Below are 15,658 nucleotides of genomic sequence, written 5' to 3'. Positions count from 1 at the left end.
CCTACTCCTCACTATTGCTGAGATCAAAGATTAGCAAAATTAAGTTCAACTCATGCTCTCATCTACAAATGGGACTGAGTTCATTGAAGGAGGTTACAGAAATAAGAAGGGATGAGCCTTATTGGGGTGGGGGGGTGGGGGTTGGGGTGGAGAGGGTGGTTTCAATACAATTATTTTTTTTAACCATGATATGATCTTGGTTGACCACAAACTAATATTATGATGCATTAAATGATGGATATAAATTTTAAATTTTGACATACAGGCCCTTTTGGCCTATGAGCCCACGCTGCCCAATTGCACCTAATTGACCTACAGCTCCCAGTACTTTTAAACAGTAGGAAGATTATCTGGAGGAAACCCATGCAGATGCAAGGAGAATGTAGAAACTCATTACGGACAGTGAGAGATTCAAACCCAGTCTCGGTCGTTGACGGTCTAAAGGCATTGCACTAACTGCTACATGAGCTGTGCTACCTAATGTGGTGGGATATGGATATCCAATCTTTTGATGAGCTAAGGTATATGAGAAAGATAAGTCCAAGAAAATAATGCAAGAGTTGATTGTGAAAATAAAAGTGTGAATCAGATGGGCCTCAACAAATGAAAAGGTATGCAACATCACAGGTTGGCCATTTAATGGCATTGGAAAGAATATAGCATGGAACATTTAGTTCATTTGGTTATAAACAATTTGATTCTTCCTTGGTATTGCTGCATATTGAGCTGAAAAAAGTTGTTAACTTATCTTAGATCAATATGAAATATTTAATATTAATTGGAATTGTTTTAAATATTATTTATAGTGCCAACATATTTATTCACCAGAGAAATTTTTCAGGAAGATATAAAAAATAGACCTGAGAATTTAATCAGCTCTGGATTGAGTAACAAGCGTCTGAAAAATATAATGGCCAAATCAGAGCAGACAAGTCAAGCATGCTCAGAAGTTAACTGCTTCTCAGAAGCATGTGCTAAAACTGATTTGTCCTTTCAATTGTATGTTTTAAGACTTTTTCTTTCCACTCATGTTTCACTTTAAGTAATCCCTATGCCATTGGAGCTCTGTGATGAGTAAAGGATTGCTTAAGGTGGTATGTGAGCAGGAAGAGAAGGTTGAGAATCACTGCTCTAGACCTAATTGTTAATGAAATATTTTGCATGAGAAAAATTGTCATTGGCCCATTTCCTTTGGAGTTATGAAACTGTGCACTTAATGAGTCAATGAGGGACAATTAAAACAGTGGTTTTCAAACTTTTTCTTCCCACCCACAGACCACCTTAAGCAATCCCTTACTCATCACAGAGCACCTATGGCATAGGGAATACTTAAAGTGGCATGTGAGTGGAAGGAAAAAGGTTGGGAACCATTGCTTTAAGATAAGGGAGACAGTTTGTTTAATTTTTTTTTTCATTTGCTTCAGGCATAACCCAAAGTCAAGAATGTTAATAGTCCCAAATGCCAGATGTTTTAGCATAGACAGCTGCTGAACTTGATAATTAAGCATTTGCTGAAACAAAGGTCACAATTCTTGAAAAATTCAGTCAGTTTAACAGCTGCTTTTGTCAACCTGCAACCTGCCTATCCTATCCTCTGTCATTGCACTGCAGCGCAATTTGATCACAAGGATGTCAAGAGGGGTGGTGGAATAATTAGTTTAAAGGAGGTCATTCATTCGTAAGATTATCCAGCTCCAGAAATATATCATGAAACTTGCCCTATTTGAAATTGGTGAAATATTGGCCATCTTCTCATAGTTTTACCAATAGTGCAACTTAGATTAATAGTGAGATAACCATGTTCTTTGTGTCATAATTAATTATTATTGTGAATATTTTATTTCTTAAAGCAATACAGAAAATTACACGGTTTTTAAAAAACGTGCACATTGCTTTTTAGAGGACTAATCTACTCCACCAACTACCTAGAATTTCCCTACTGCATAACCCTCCATATGTTCCATTTACATATGTAACAGTTTCTTAAAATATCCTCTTGTACCTGCCTCCACCACTGTTGATGACAGCACATTCCAAGCAGCCACCATTCTGTATCTGAAGAACTTATCTTTTACAAGCCCCTTGTTTTTACTCCCAAGCACCTTAAAACTATACTTCCTGGTGTTAACCATCTCAGCCCTGAGAAAAAAAAAACTTCTGGCCATCCACATGATCAAGGCCAATTATCATCTTGAACACTTCACTCAACCTATCCTCATAAGGCATGCTTGTAGCTGCATAGACGAACCAGCTCATGGAGTTCAGTAGTCCGAGTCGAGTAAAGCAGTTGATCCTACTCAACTCTGGTAACTGGTTGGCATTTAGTTCATCTCTAAACAACCACAGTGGTGACTCTGATTGGTCCAATCGGCGACTTGGACCCAGCATGAGTGACAAAATCATCCAAAATGTTTTGGAACTTTGGTTGGCAAGGCAACAGAGGCATCTCTCCTTCATTTCAGAATATACCACATCCATCTGGCATATTGTGGGAAAAATGAATCACGTAGCAGATGTGCTGTCCCACACATCAACCTCACACATGGTCTCCGGGCTTAAAGTATGCAGCTCTCACCGCAGCACAGCAGGAGGATGACGATGTAGCAGCCTACCATACTGCAGTAACTTGCCTTAAGTTGAAAGACTTGAGATTCAGACCTTCAATGGCTACCATCCTGTGTGACATGTCCACAGGGCAACCCCGACCAATTATACCCATTGCTTGGAGGTGCTGAATATTTGATGTGATACATGACCTGGCATACCCCTCCATTTGAACCACCACGCAGCTGGTGGCAGGAAATTTCATATGGCACAGATTAGAGAAACAGGTCACACAATGGACCAGAACTTCTGTTCAATGTCAGACTTCAAAAACACAGAGCCACGTAAAAGCACCGCTTCAATAATTTCCTCTGGTACACAAGTATTTTAACCAAGTACATATAGACATTGTAGAACCACTGCCACCATCATGAGGTGCCGGGTACCTTCTGACAATGGTTGACGGGTTCACCTAGAGGCCAGATGCTGTCCGATTCTTAGACATCTCCACCATTTATCATGAATTGGGTGGCTCGTTTCTGGTTACCTGTGGACATAACCTCAGAGGGGTGCAGTTTACGTCAGCAGTGTGGACAGTACTACTCAGCACCCAATTACATCACACAACAGTGTACCACCTGCATTCAAATGAACTTGTGGAGAGATTTCACTGCTATTTGAAGTCACCACTTATGGCACCCCTCAAAGGCCCTGATCGGATGGACGAGTTGCCTTGGGTAATGCTGGGCATTTGTATAGCACCAAAAGAGGATCAGGCCAAATCTTCTGCTGAGCTGGTGTACAGTGTGCTGCTCACAGTTCCACGGGAATTCATACCAGCAGCAAGAGGACAGACGGAGGCACCCATGGCACTTCTAACGTGGCTGTGTGAGAAAGTCAGCATGATGGCACTGGTTCTTACCTCAAGGCATGGTGCAAATACTTCCTATATCCAGAAGGACCTCAGGGACTGTGAATATGTATTCATACTGCATCATGCCCCTCTTCATCTCCCTTATGAGGGCCCATTCAGAGTAATTCGGCACAACAGTGTAATGTGTGTGGTGGTCATGGGAGGCAGGCAAGAGACAATCATGGTTGACCACCTCAAGCCAGCACACATGGACTTACAGCAGCCAGTGAAGGTTGCATGCCCACCACGAAGAGACCAGCAACCTGTAGCAGGCCGAACGGCACAGCATAGACGAACCAGCTCACAGAGGTCTGACCTGGCAGCAACAGGAAGCCCGGCAGTGTTGAGCTTGCTGTCAATCATCCTGGAGGATGTCACTTCCAGGCCGAGCGGCGTAAAGGCTATCGGGAGTGCGGATGCTTTAAAAGCACACACCAGAGTCGAGTAAGGCAGATGATCCTACTCAACTCTGGTGACTGGTTGGCATTTAGTTAATCTCTAAAGGCACTTCGTTCATCTCTAAACAATCACATGCTCTCCAATCCTAGCAACATACTTGTAAATCTCCTCTGTACCCTTGCTAAAGGATCCACCATTTCAAGATTATCCAGCAATTATCTTAATTTATACTTTCCAAATGGTATGAAAGACTTGTGAAGTAAGGAGATGATTCATTTATCACCAGATATCCAGCTGTAACCTAGTTCAATACCTGCACCATTTATGTGGATGGTCCAATTCAGTTTTTAGTGTTTGATGACTCTAGTTTTATTAATTGTGGGGTTTATTTCCATATTCTTGATGTGGTCCTGATCTTTCCTCACAAGTTTGTGGACTTCTTCATTCCCTGAAAAATACTGAATAAAGCTGCAAATAGAACTATCAAACCATGAGCACACTAACATTTTTGCAAAGACTTTGAAGATAGACATAAGATTAGGTTGAGCTCAAGATTTTCAATTGCTCACATTGCTTTTTCACCTCATTATAAACAGTACATTTGTTGATTACTCAACTTATTATTTATTCCAATGTATTCTACCAGCTTCTCTCTTGATCCTTATGTCATTGCAACTATGATTTCCTCTATGAATACAATCTGATAATGTTTGTGTCCTATGCTTTAAGCGAACATGCACAATATTACTTACAGATAGATAAAAGATACACTTTTATTTATGGAGTGATGAGCTTTCACCAGTTTATATTAGAACTAGTTTTGACTTTATTTATGAATAGCAGGTTGGTCATTTTGGATCTCATGGAGGCCATTATAGAAAATTCAACTGTTAGAATGAATAAAATGCACAATTTTGATAATTATGACTCAACATGGGTCTTTAGAACAAAATGTATTTGCTAATGTGCATCTAGGCTGTTGCATAAGGGTTTACCTACAAATGTGCAGATAGTAAACAAAGGTTTCTACCTTGAAACTAACGGAGCTTGACTTGCCACAACCAGGAATTAATGACATCATGCAGAAAAAGAATACACTGAAATGCTTGGATGGACAAATGCACTGTCCAATTATGTTTGTACAAGTTTTTTACAAAAGAAAATTCAAGTTGTTCACTGATCTATGAAGGATGTCTGAAGATGCAATATAGTCATTACCCATCATGTATGAAGATGAATCATAGATGAACTATGCTCAAAATATTTCAGCATGGAAATATGAAGGTTATTCCAAAAGCTTCATAGGCGAGGCAGGTGCTGACAAAAATCCAAAAGACTGAGTTTCAACATGTACGACTTGTCAAGGATGCAGAACAAATCCACCACAGTCAGCCACTGCAAGCATGGAGATACTGATGAAACCGCTTCAGAAAGCTGTGATGGTCTTTGAAAGAAAGGCAATAATAACTCTCTAGTCTTTTTTAAAATTATTTTTAAATGGATAGAATGATCATATACAACTGAAGAATATGCCATTGAGGAGCAGAGAATGATTTTTGGAACCTAGAACATTCATGAAGAACTTGTATCAGGTAAGTGGCCTCAGTACATGGTGGTACATGTTTGGTGATACACTTCCTGAGATACAATAGTAACAAACACTCATTAATCCCTCCATATCATCCAGCCTCCAGCAGAACAGATAACAGTTTTGCATGTATACCAGAGAAGTTTCAAACTTTGCCAAGGTTGCTCAGGTTTAGCCATGAATCATTGCTTTCCTAACTTCTTAGTGACATGCAATACCTCATTCCACTTCAGGATTAGAAATTTCAATGCTTTGCAGACCAAGAAAGGGTTTGAGTTTATTTCAGTTGAGTTTAGAAGAGAAATGAGCTGAAATAAGAGCACAAATTATGACTTGCATATGAACAGCCTATGGGGGGGGGGAGGGGGGTCCAACAAAAATCATTCGGACAAGATGAGAAGGTTAGAGGTGGAGCAGTGGGAGATGGTGGAATAGTTTACCTACAATACTACATAATATCTTCCGCTAACTGGAAGAAAGGTCAGAAAAGTCCACATTGACCAAATGATTTCAGAATAAGGCATTGCAGAAGATAATGAAGAAATGTGTGATCAGTTACAGAAGAATAGACACAACTTAGCAGCAAGATGAGACAAGATATCACATATTTGCTAGATCAAGAAATGAAATAATGTCTGGAGACCCCAAATACAATTAAGAGATTCTAAGCATCCAAGAAAGCTAGTTACAGCCTGAACTTGCTAATGTTGTAAATATGTGAGGTACTCCTTTCAAAGAGCTGTTTTTTGTTGGTCACCCACCTACAAGAATGATGATGCTCAGCTGGAAAGGGTGTAGAAAAGATTCATGAAAGCTTTACCACACTGGTGAGCTTGAGCTATAAGTAGAGGCCAGTTACACTGGGATTTTCTTCTGGAACATAGGATGTTGAAGGGTCATCTTCATAAACCCATTAGGGGCATAGATAAGTTGAATTGTTCTAGTCTTTTTTTTCCTGGGACAGGAAGTCTAAAGCTTGAGAGCATAGATTTAAAGTGAGAGGGAAAAGATTTCAAAGGGACTCAAGGAACGCATTTCAGGTGTATGGAAAAAGATGCTAGAGGAAGTGGTGAAGGCAGATGCAATAGCAATGGTTAAATATACAGTATATATAAATAGATACATGGCCAGTAGCACTTACATCAACAGTGATGATGTGTTTTGGAAGGCTGGTGTTGAAGCATATCAGCTCCTGTCTGAGCGGTGACATGGATACATTCCAGTTCGCTTATCATAGCACCGGTTTAAGTTGGATGGCATCTCACCGGTTCTACACAAAGCCCTGGAACACCTGGATAGTAAAGATGCATTAATCAGGATGCTTTTTATTGACTACAATTTGGCATTTAACACCATCATCCCCTCAAAACTGATCATCAAATTTCAAGACTTAAGGCTTAACACTTCACTGTGTAATTGGTTCATGGATGTCCTCACCTCCAGACCACAACAATGAAGATGGGCAAGAACATCTCCTCTACAATCTTCATCAGTACCAGAGTACCACAGGGCTGTGTTCTTAGCCCCCTGCTCTACTCACCTTACACCTACGACTGTGTGGCTCGGTTGGACAATAACACCATCTACAAATTTGCCAACAATACCACGGTAGTGGGCTGTATAAAGAAAGGTGATGAGTCAGCATACAGGAGGGAGAGTGAAAACTTGGCTGAACAGTGCACCAACAATAACTTTGCACTCAATGTCATTAAAACAAAGGAGTCAATTGTTAACATCAAGAAGGGAAAGCCAGAGGTATACAATCCAGAGGTGGAGAGGGTGAGCAAATTTAAGTTATTGGGAAGCACTATGTAGGAGGAGTTTTGCTGAACCCAACACACTGATGGCATCATGAAGAAAGTATGTCTGCACCTCTACTTCCTCAGGAGTTTGCAGAGATTTAGTATGACATCAGAAACCCTAGAAAATTGCTACAACTGAACGGTGGAAAGTGCGCTGACCCATAACATCATGGTCTGGCATGGGAACACCAATACCCATGAGCATGAAGCCCTGCAAAATGTAATGAAGACAGCCCAGCATATCACAGGCAAAACCCTCCCCACTATCAAAAACAACAGCAATCATCAAGGATCCACACCACCCAGCACACACTCTGTTCTCGCTGCTACCATTAGGAAAGAAGTACAGGTGCCCCCAGATTCACACCAACAGGTTCAGGAAAGCTGCTACCCCTTCACCATTAGACTCCTCAACAACAAACTTAATCATGGACTCATTTAAATACAGTCAGTTTGTTTACATTCGTTATCTGTTTACATGTATATGCTGTGTACATTTCTTTTGGAACTACCAATAACTGGCAATTCTGCTTCACCCACAGAAAAAGAATTTCAGGGTGGTACATGATGTCATGTATGTACTCTGACAATAAATCTGAAATCTTATATCTGAAATCTGAGAGAAAAGGTTCAGAGGGGTATGGGCCAAATGCAGGCAAATGGGACTACTTCAGGTAGACAACTTGGTTGAAGGTTGAAGGGCCTGTTTCCATGCTGTAAGACTCTATGACTTTATGTCCAGTAAGCAATGAGGTATATCTCAATGGAGATATGCATATAACTCAAATCTGCAAATGATACAACATATCGTTACTCTGTGACAAGCTCATGACATAATTATTCATCTACAATTAGTGCAATCCTCTGTTCTGTGGCAGTTAATATCTTTTATAGATGATTTTAGTTTGCATATAACAGCATTATTTCTGGTGAAGGACCACCCTGATCTAGAATACAGACATTGATCCTTCTGGTGGAAGCTCTTAGTTTAGGATTCGCTGTTGGCCTTAAATGTATATGCAGCTAATATGGATAATACACAATACACAAGATTGTTAAAGCAGTATTGTTATCCAGCAAAGTCAGGCTGCAATCTTTATCAAGTCATATCACAGGCTTCGAGCAAAATTAAGAGTTTAAAATTTTCCATCATATAGTTGCATAAGCATCTATTTTTTATTCAACATTAACTTTAAAAAAATTATCTAGGTTGTTTTGTATGGCATTTTAGATTATCATGCAGACCAATTTACCATTTATTGTGAAATCTCACCAGCATATCTGTACTTGGTCATATACAAGTACCCTTATTTTTTATATCAAATTCCAAAATAAAGGTGTACACAAAATTCCTTCTGCCAATAATCATACGGAAAATACTAGCAAAGTATGAAATTGCATTTTGGAAGTATTCATTGGGGGAATTTTTGTGACGGAGGACAAGAGACAGCTGTACTAATGCTTAATGGCCTAGGTATAAGTGGATCCTTGATGATTGCTGTTGTTCTTGATAGTGGGGAGGGTTTTGCCTGTGATATGCTGGGCTGTCTTCATTACATTTTGCAGGGCTTTATGCTCATGGGTATTGGTGTCCCCATGCCAGACCATGATGTTATGGGTCAGCACACTTTCCACCGTTCATGATGCAAAGGGTGAAGCAAAACAGTAAGTTTTCAAATCCATTCTATGATCAGTAGTGAATGGATTTCTAGGTTTTTAGAACTTTGAGTGATCTGCCCCAGAACACAAATTCAATTAATATATTGTGAATGGTATTCAAAATACTTGGCAGCTTCAAAAAATCAATATATTTCTGAAATTAATCTTAAATAAAAACAATAACATATTCTCAGAATGAACTCAAGCATAGGGTGGTAAAACATATATATTAGGAATAGTGTTTAATATGTTACCCTTGGTTTTCTTATGAAAGAAACTTGAAGAACTGAGCATTTTAACTGCTTAGTTCACAGTTTTGTTTGAAGCAAGTTTATCTACATCTTCAACGCAGAAAATAATACTGTGCGATGTAATATTTGGGAATGTTTTTCGGAGATAAATTGGTAAAATTAGAGTAGATTACATACATACACACATTTTAAAACAGATCTTATTTAAAATACTGAAGAATTCATATTCAGTGACTTTACAGAAACTATGGAGAATGTTATGCACATTTCACAAGTAGGTGCTAGTTGAAATGATGTCATGAAATGAATGGACTGGAGACAGGTCGTCCGTGTTGGACATTTTTACAAGACTTCTGACTTCTTTGCAAAGTGCTCACTCAAAGGTCATTGAGAGGTTTGTTTACCTAAAACAACAGATGGGAGGAGAAGACAAACTCCTATTGTTTGCTGGAGAAGGAGGGGGTTTTGCAAGTGAGAGAGAGAAGGACATGTGGCTGGCAGTTGGAATCTCAGAGATGGAGAGAGAGACACACAGCTGAAACAGTGTCAGCCAGAAGAAGCTTGTTGAAACTGCAACAGAAGCTCAAGAGTGCCAGATGGCAGGAAGTGCTATCTGTCTGATGTTTCTCTTGCAATAAGCGGAACAGAAATGAACTCTGTGATAGCCTGAAAGAAAGAGGTTATCATCTGGAGAACCCTGATGGGACAAATTTCATCCGCAAGACATTGAGGTGACTAACCTCAGTTGTGGAAATCCTGGAACAACAAATCTCTCTCTGCAAACCCTATGAGAACCTTCCTGAGTGGTAAACGCTTACCTTTCTAGCACCAAAGCCTGGTGAACTTTATACATGTTAAATTCTGTGCACAGTATAAGAATTGCCTGCAACCAGAGAACTTGGAAGAATGAGAAGTGAGATTGAACTGTGAACCAAAAGAACTTTTCTTAAATTTACACACACATTACATACATGTGCGTTTAGAATTAGAAGGGGTTAAGTTAGGTTAGTTAAGTTAATAGAGATAAGTTAAAGTTTGATTCTGTTTTCATGTTTAAAGATCATTAAAAACAACTTTTATTTAAGTGACTATTTGTCTTAGTGAATGTCTATTGCTGTTGGGTTTTGGGGTCCTTTGGGCTTGTAACAAATGGATTAAAAAAAAGAATTCCATCATTGGAAATTACTGCATGGAGAAAATACTGATTTACTGGGATTATTTTATGTGCAGCATTTTTGTAGCATTTCTCATTCCACCTTTAATGCTTGTGTCTTGGAGGAGACAGCCACAGCAAAGAATATGAAGATGTGATAACAATGGCAGAAAAAATGGTTCAGGTGTTGCATGCTATAATGCACTTGGTTTTTCCATCATATCTTCATAATTACTTGTTTATCTCCTATTTCCTTTAATAAACTCTGCATGAGGAAACCAAGTCTCACAAATGTAAGCCCAAGTACCTCAGCCCTGTGCACATCAAAACAAACCAGCTTCAGGCAAATGTATTTACACTATAAAAGATTTGAGTGATGACACAAAGCACAAAGGTGACATTGTGTGGGTTGCAGATGTTTATCCCACTGCCTTCCCTTTTCCACCCTTTTTGGAAGCTTTCACTGGACCAGGTGACGGCATGACATTGAGGAAACAAATTTGTCCCATTTTTATGAAGGAAAGCCATGTTTCCAACCACAATAAAGTTAAAGAAACACAAAACCTGCCCATGTTGGAATCCTGAGCAAAACAAGAATTGCTGGAGGAATTCAGCAAGTCAGACAGCATCCGTAGGTTAGAATCATCGGTCATCTGATCGAGAATAAATGAAATTACATGTATAAAGGGAGAAAGATGGTGGGGGAAGGGTGGCTCAGAGGTTACAGAACATTGATTTCTCTAAGTTTAGGTAACCACAATATATGTTACTGATCTCGAGGAGTGGTCAGAGTGTAGTATATCTAAGTTTGCTGATGACACTATGTGGTGATACAACCACTAAACTGGCCGCACTCCCACCAACCTAATGCAGGGGGCAACCACTGTTCCTGCAGGTAGCCAACCTGGGAGGCTGGACCCACCTGCCGGCTGTCTATCACCAGCTTATATAAAGACTCAAGCCAGCCCCTTTGGGGACAGTCAAACATGTGGAGACAGCACTATATTGAGACTGGTGTGTACAAGTTTAAGCTAATTAAAGCCTGTTGTACAGGGTGTAGACTTTGCATCTGAATTGTTCGTGCAACAGTGCTCACAATTGAATTAGCTTAAACTGGACTTCAACCTTCAACATCTGCATGCTCCAGCATACTTCAAGATCTGGAAGTTTGTGATGGAAGTGATCATCCACACTCAGGTTGAGATCATCGATACAAACCAGAAAAAAATCATGGTACTATGTACCAAGCTGGACCCGTGCACTTTCCTGGCTGTCTGAGACTGCATGGATTTCAAACCAGCATTGGTCATCCTGGAAGGCATGTACCAGCCCCCAACGAACATAGTCTATGCCCGGTACTTGCTCAGCATCAAAGTACAGCAGCCAGGTGAGATGGCAGATGCTTACCTGGGGGCACTTCGAGAGCTAGCACGCCTGTGCACAATCAAAGCTGGGGTGACTGCTGGGGAGGTGGAACGACTCATCCGAGATGCCTACATGTGAGGGCTGCGGTCAATGGTGACTTGACAGAGACTGTTGGAGGAGAATAATGCTTCCCTTACCAGGATCATGGAAATGGTCCGCTCCCTAGACACTGCAGCTCATTATGTAGAGGTCTTCGATGCTCACCTCCCCCAATCTCCAGCCTACCAACGCCAGTGGGAGCAGACACTGAGGGGCCTCACATGGAAGAGACGATCACCGGCATCGACATAGTTGGCCACTATAAGTATTGCAGGTCCCGATATGGGTCGGACAGGCGCTCCCAAAAAAACTGCCCTGAGAGGAACTCACATTGTTAAAGTGTGTCTCTCCAAACCCCCCGGGAGTGCTGCAGCCCTCCATGACCAACCGGGAGCCCCTTTCAACTCTCTGGATGCCCCAATGTGTGAATGTCGGGCAGCGTCATTACTCTGCTTGCCACTTCCCCCACACCACTGATGTAACTTCCAGCCCGGCCGTCCAACCATGCCACCGCCATACGCTTACCGTGGTGCCACCATCTTTCATTGTCCAACTTCTGCCCACACTGGTAACATCACTTCTGCTCGCACCATTAATGTCACTTCCGGCTGGGTCACCCAACCACGCCAATGTCATGTGCGTCTCCTTGGCACTGCCATCTTGGGCCAGTCAACCCCCATTCACCCTGACTCACCGACCAGATGACATGTCAATATGCGCACAGGAAAAAACCATGTACTCATCTCACCCCACACCCATTGACTGCTACTCACTACAACCATTGGGGAGCAGAGACTTGGACATTGAGACGGTCCTAGCATCCACCATGCTAACAGAGGACATTCCCCATAGACCCGGGTGCTCGATGATGGACATCACTCAGTGGGAAGGTAATAAAATGTCTCTTTTTAGCGGTAGTATTGAGAGCTTTGTTCCCCCAAATGTGGTCTGTACGCTGAAACTCAAAGTATACCCAGTGAACTTTGCTATTGCCTTCATGGCCCAGGACCGTGGCACTAGGGGGCTGCTTGTTGAACTTACTGTGGGGTGGGGGCTGGGGAGTGGGTCACATCACGGGTTCAGGCTCCTGGTCATGCCCAAGCTCTGTTCCCCAGTTATCCTCGGACTTGACTTCCAGTGTCACCTCCACAGCCTCACCCTTGCCTTCAGTGATCCACTCCCGCCACTCACCATCTACAGCACAAAGTCCAACAACTGTCCCCAGTCTTCCCAATGCCTCTCCACCCTATGGGTGCCCCCTCCATCCCCCTTCAACTACCTGATGCTGGACTATAAGTCTATTGTGGCCAAGGTCCTTGTTGTAAAAGGGGGCAGCAAACCGAGGATGATCATCGACTATAGTCAGACCATCAACCGGTACACCCAGCTGAACGCCGACCTGGTCAACGAGACAGTCCATTACAGGGTTTTCTCCACAACTGACCTGAAGTCAGCCTACCATCAGCTCTCCAGCCATGCCCAGGATAAAGCTTATACCATCTTCGAGGCAGACAGGCTCCTCTACCAGATCCGCAAGGTCCTGTTTGGGGTCACAAATGGAGTCTCCATGTTTCAGCAGGAGATGGACCGCATGTTAGACTGGCACATCCTAAGAGCAACTTTCCCATACCTAGACAATGTCCTGGAGTCCTTTGATGGTATCGGGTCTTGCGAATTTGAGGATGGCTTCCACTTTGCTAGGCAATGGAACGACACCTCGGCTGTTGATCTGATGTCCCAAGAACTCAACAGAGGACAGACCAAATTTGCACTTGGCAGGGCTCACGGTTAGCCTGAACGCCTGCAGATGCTGCAGGTGCTCTTTATAGGAATGACTGGTGACAAGTATATGGTCCAAATACATGAAAAGGAAGTCCATTCCATGCCCCACTGAGTCCATTAGTAGCTGAAATGTTTCTGCAGCATTTTTGAGCCCAAAAGGCATTCTCAAAAATTCAAAGAGGCTGAAGTGTTCTGATGGCGGTCTTGGGCACATCCTTCGGGTTTACAGCTATTTGGTGGTACCGATGCACCAAGTCAATTTTAGAAAATATCCTGGCCCCTTTAAAATTAGCTGTAAAGTCCTGTATATGGGGCACAGGGTAGCGGTCTGCAGTGGTAGCATCGTTGAGATGGCTGTAATTCCTCACAAGGTCTCCAGCCTTCCTTGGCTTTGGGCACTATATGTACCAGGGCAGCCCACGGACTATCAGACCTGCGTAAGATTCCAAGTTCCTCCATTTTGTGGTCTTGTTTTGCAATCCACAAACTGTCAGGCAGCAGGTGTTGGGCTAGAGCATGTAGAGGAGGTCCTTGGGTGGGGGCGCCATGTGCGACGCTATGTTTGAATGTGACAGCGGAGAACTGGTGAGTAACAATGTCTGGAAACTCTGCAAGAAGTTTGGTGAATTTGTTGTTTGAGTACTCCCGACATCTAGGTATGCAGTGGTAGTTTGACTTTTCCAAAGTGTAAGTCTGGAATGTTGTGGTGTTCACCAACCCTTTTAAATACACCATCAGTGAGTCGGCATCCAACAATGGCCGGGAGACAGCACCAAGAATGAACTTCCATGTGAACTTACTGCTGCTGAATTTCAGGGGTATCATCCATGTGCCATACATATGAATCAAACTGTTATTCACTGCAACGAGTGCCAGGTCCGCACTCCTGATACAGGTGTCAAAGCCTGAAGGAGAAGGACACTAACTTCCGCTCTTGTGTCGATTAGAAATTTGCACTCGGAGAGTTCATCCCAGACATAGAGTAGGCTTTTTTGGTGGTCACCCACCATAGCCACTAGCGATGACTGGCCATGGTGTTGCCTGGGAAAAGTGCAAGTGGGTCAGTAGTGGCAAGCTCCAGAAACTCAGCGTTTAAGGTAAAAACACCAGGGAATTTTCACGGAATCATGCTTGTCCAGGGCAACATGTGCTTTTGTAATTGGTACACCTGAATGTGATGCAGCATTAATTTCTGTGGGCCTTGCGCCTTGCTGTTTCGCATGTCACAGAAGGTGTGCACGGACAGCCACTGTTCAAAGGTTATCAAAGTCCTTGTCAGCAGCATGAGGCAGATTTCTTCTGGGATATGCTATAAAAACAACTGCTCAAAGAGCAAGCAAGGCCTATGTCTATGTGCCAGTGCCAATATGTCATTCATTGTCCCGCAGGCCGTCGATATGGAGGAAGCGTGCAGCTCACGTGCCATGAGAGACCATAAATCTGATAAGGAGACCTTTTAGGGCTTCGTTCTTGCCGAGAGTTGGTGGATCCTGAAGAAAATCCACTAGTCATCCGGCCGTGTCTTGGTCGAGGGAGATTACCACATGATGGTACTTAGTGCCGTCCACTTCTATCTTGCGAATGTGGAACTGCACCTCAAACTGCCCGAACCAAAGTTCAGGTTGAGTGATCCAAAGGACAGGTAGTTTGAGCAAAACCGCTGTGTTGTCCATGTTGGGTCCAAAATCCTTTGGGGTCTGTCTGGGTCACCAATGTAGCAACTGTGTTGCAGTGTGAAATGAAGAAAGAGAAAATGATCAGACGTAGTCGAATCGAAGTTCAGTAAAAGTCGTTTCCTCAAACAGTCACCAGCAGCTTTTTAAAACCCCGCACGTTCCAAATGACATCATCGCATTGTGACATCACGACGTCACTCGGAACCTCCCAAACCGGTTCTATTAAGACGCTGATAGCCACTACAATATTCTATTCTGACACAATGTGACTGATAATTGAAACCAAGACACAATAGTATGTCACCAAAATATTGTAAAAAACTTTGCTTTCCCATTCCTGAGAAACTTTAATTGAAATTTGTTAATCTAGCTCAGCTATTTAATTGATAAAAATGCCCACAATACCAAGAACTGCAGTAAAATAAAA

General features: G+C 42.2%; 1 long non-coding RNA gene across 2 annotated transcripts in view; it reads right to left on the bottom strand.

Moving 5' to 3' along the window:
- The window catches only part of LOC138760549 (uncharacterized), a 257,782-nt gene extending 242,441 nt beyond the window's left edge, over positions 1–15,341 (bottom strand). Inside the window, exons 1-2 of one of the 2 annotated variants that reach the window (XR_011355692.1) lie at positions 13,404–15,341; positions 6,586–6,735 (exon numbers count right to left, since the gene is read on the bottom strand). This is a non-coding gene — a long non-coding RNA (uncharacterized lncRNA). The other variant, XR_011355693.1, reaches the window with a different exon arrangement.
- Positions 15,342–15,658: the final 317 nt, after the last annotated feature.

This window comes from Narcine bancroftii, chromosome 4 (assembly GCF_036971445.1).
Source record: "Narcine bancroftii isolate sNarBan1 chromosome 4, sNarBan1.hap1, whole genome shotgun sequence".
NCBI lineage: Eukaryota > Metazoa > Chordata > Chondrichthyes > Torpediniformes > Narcinidae > Narcine > Narcine bancroftii.
This window is presented reverse-complemented; position numbering and strand designations above follow the sequence as displayed.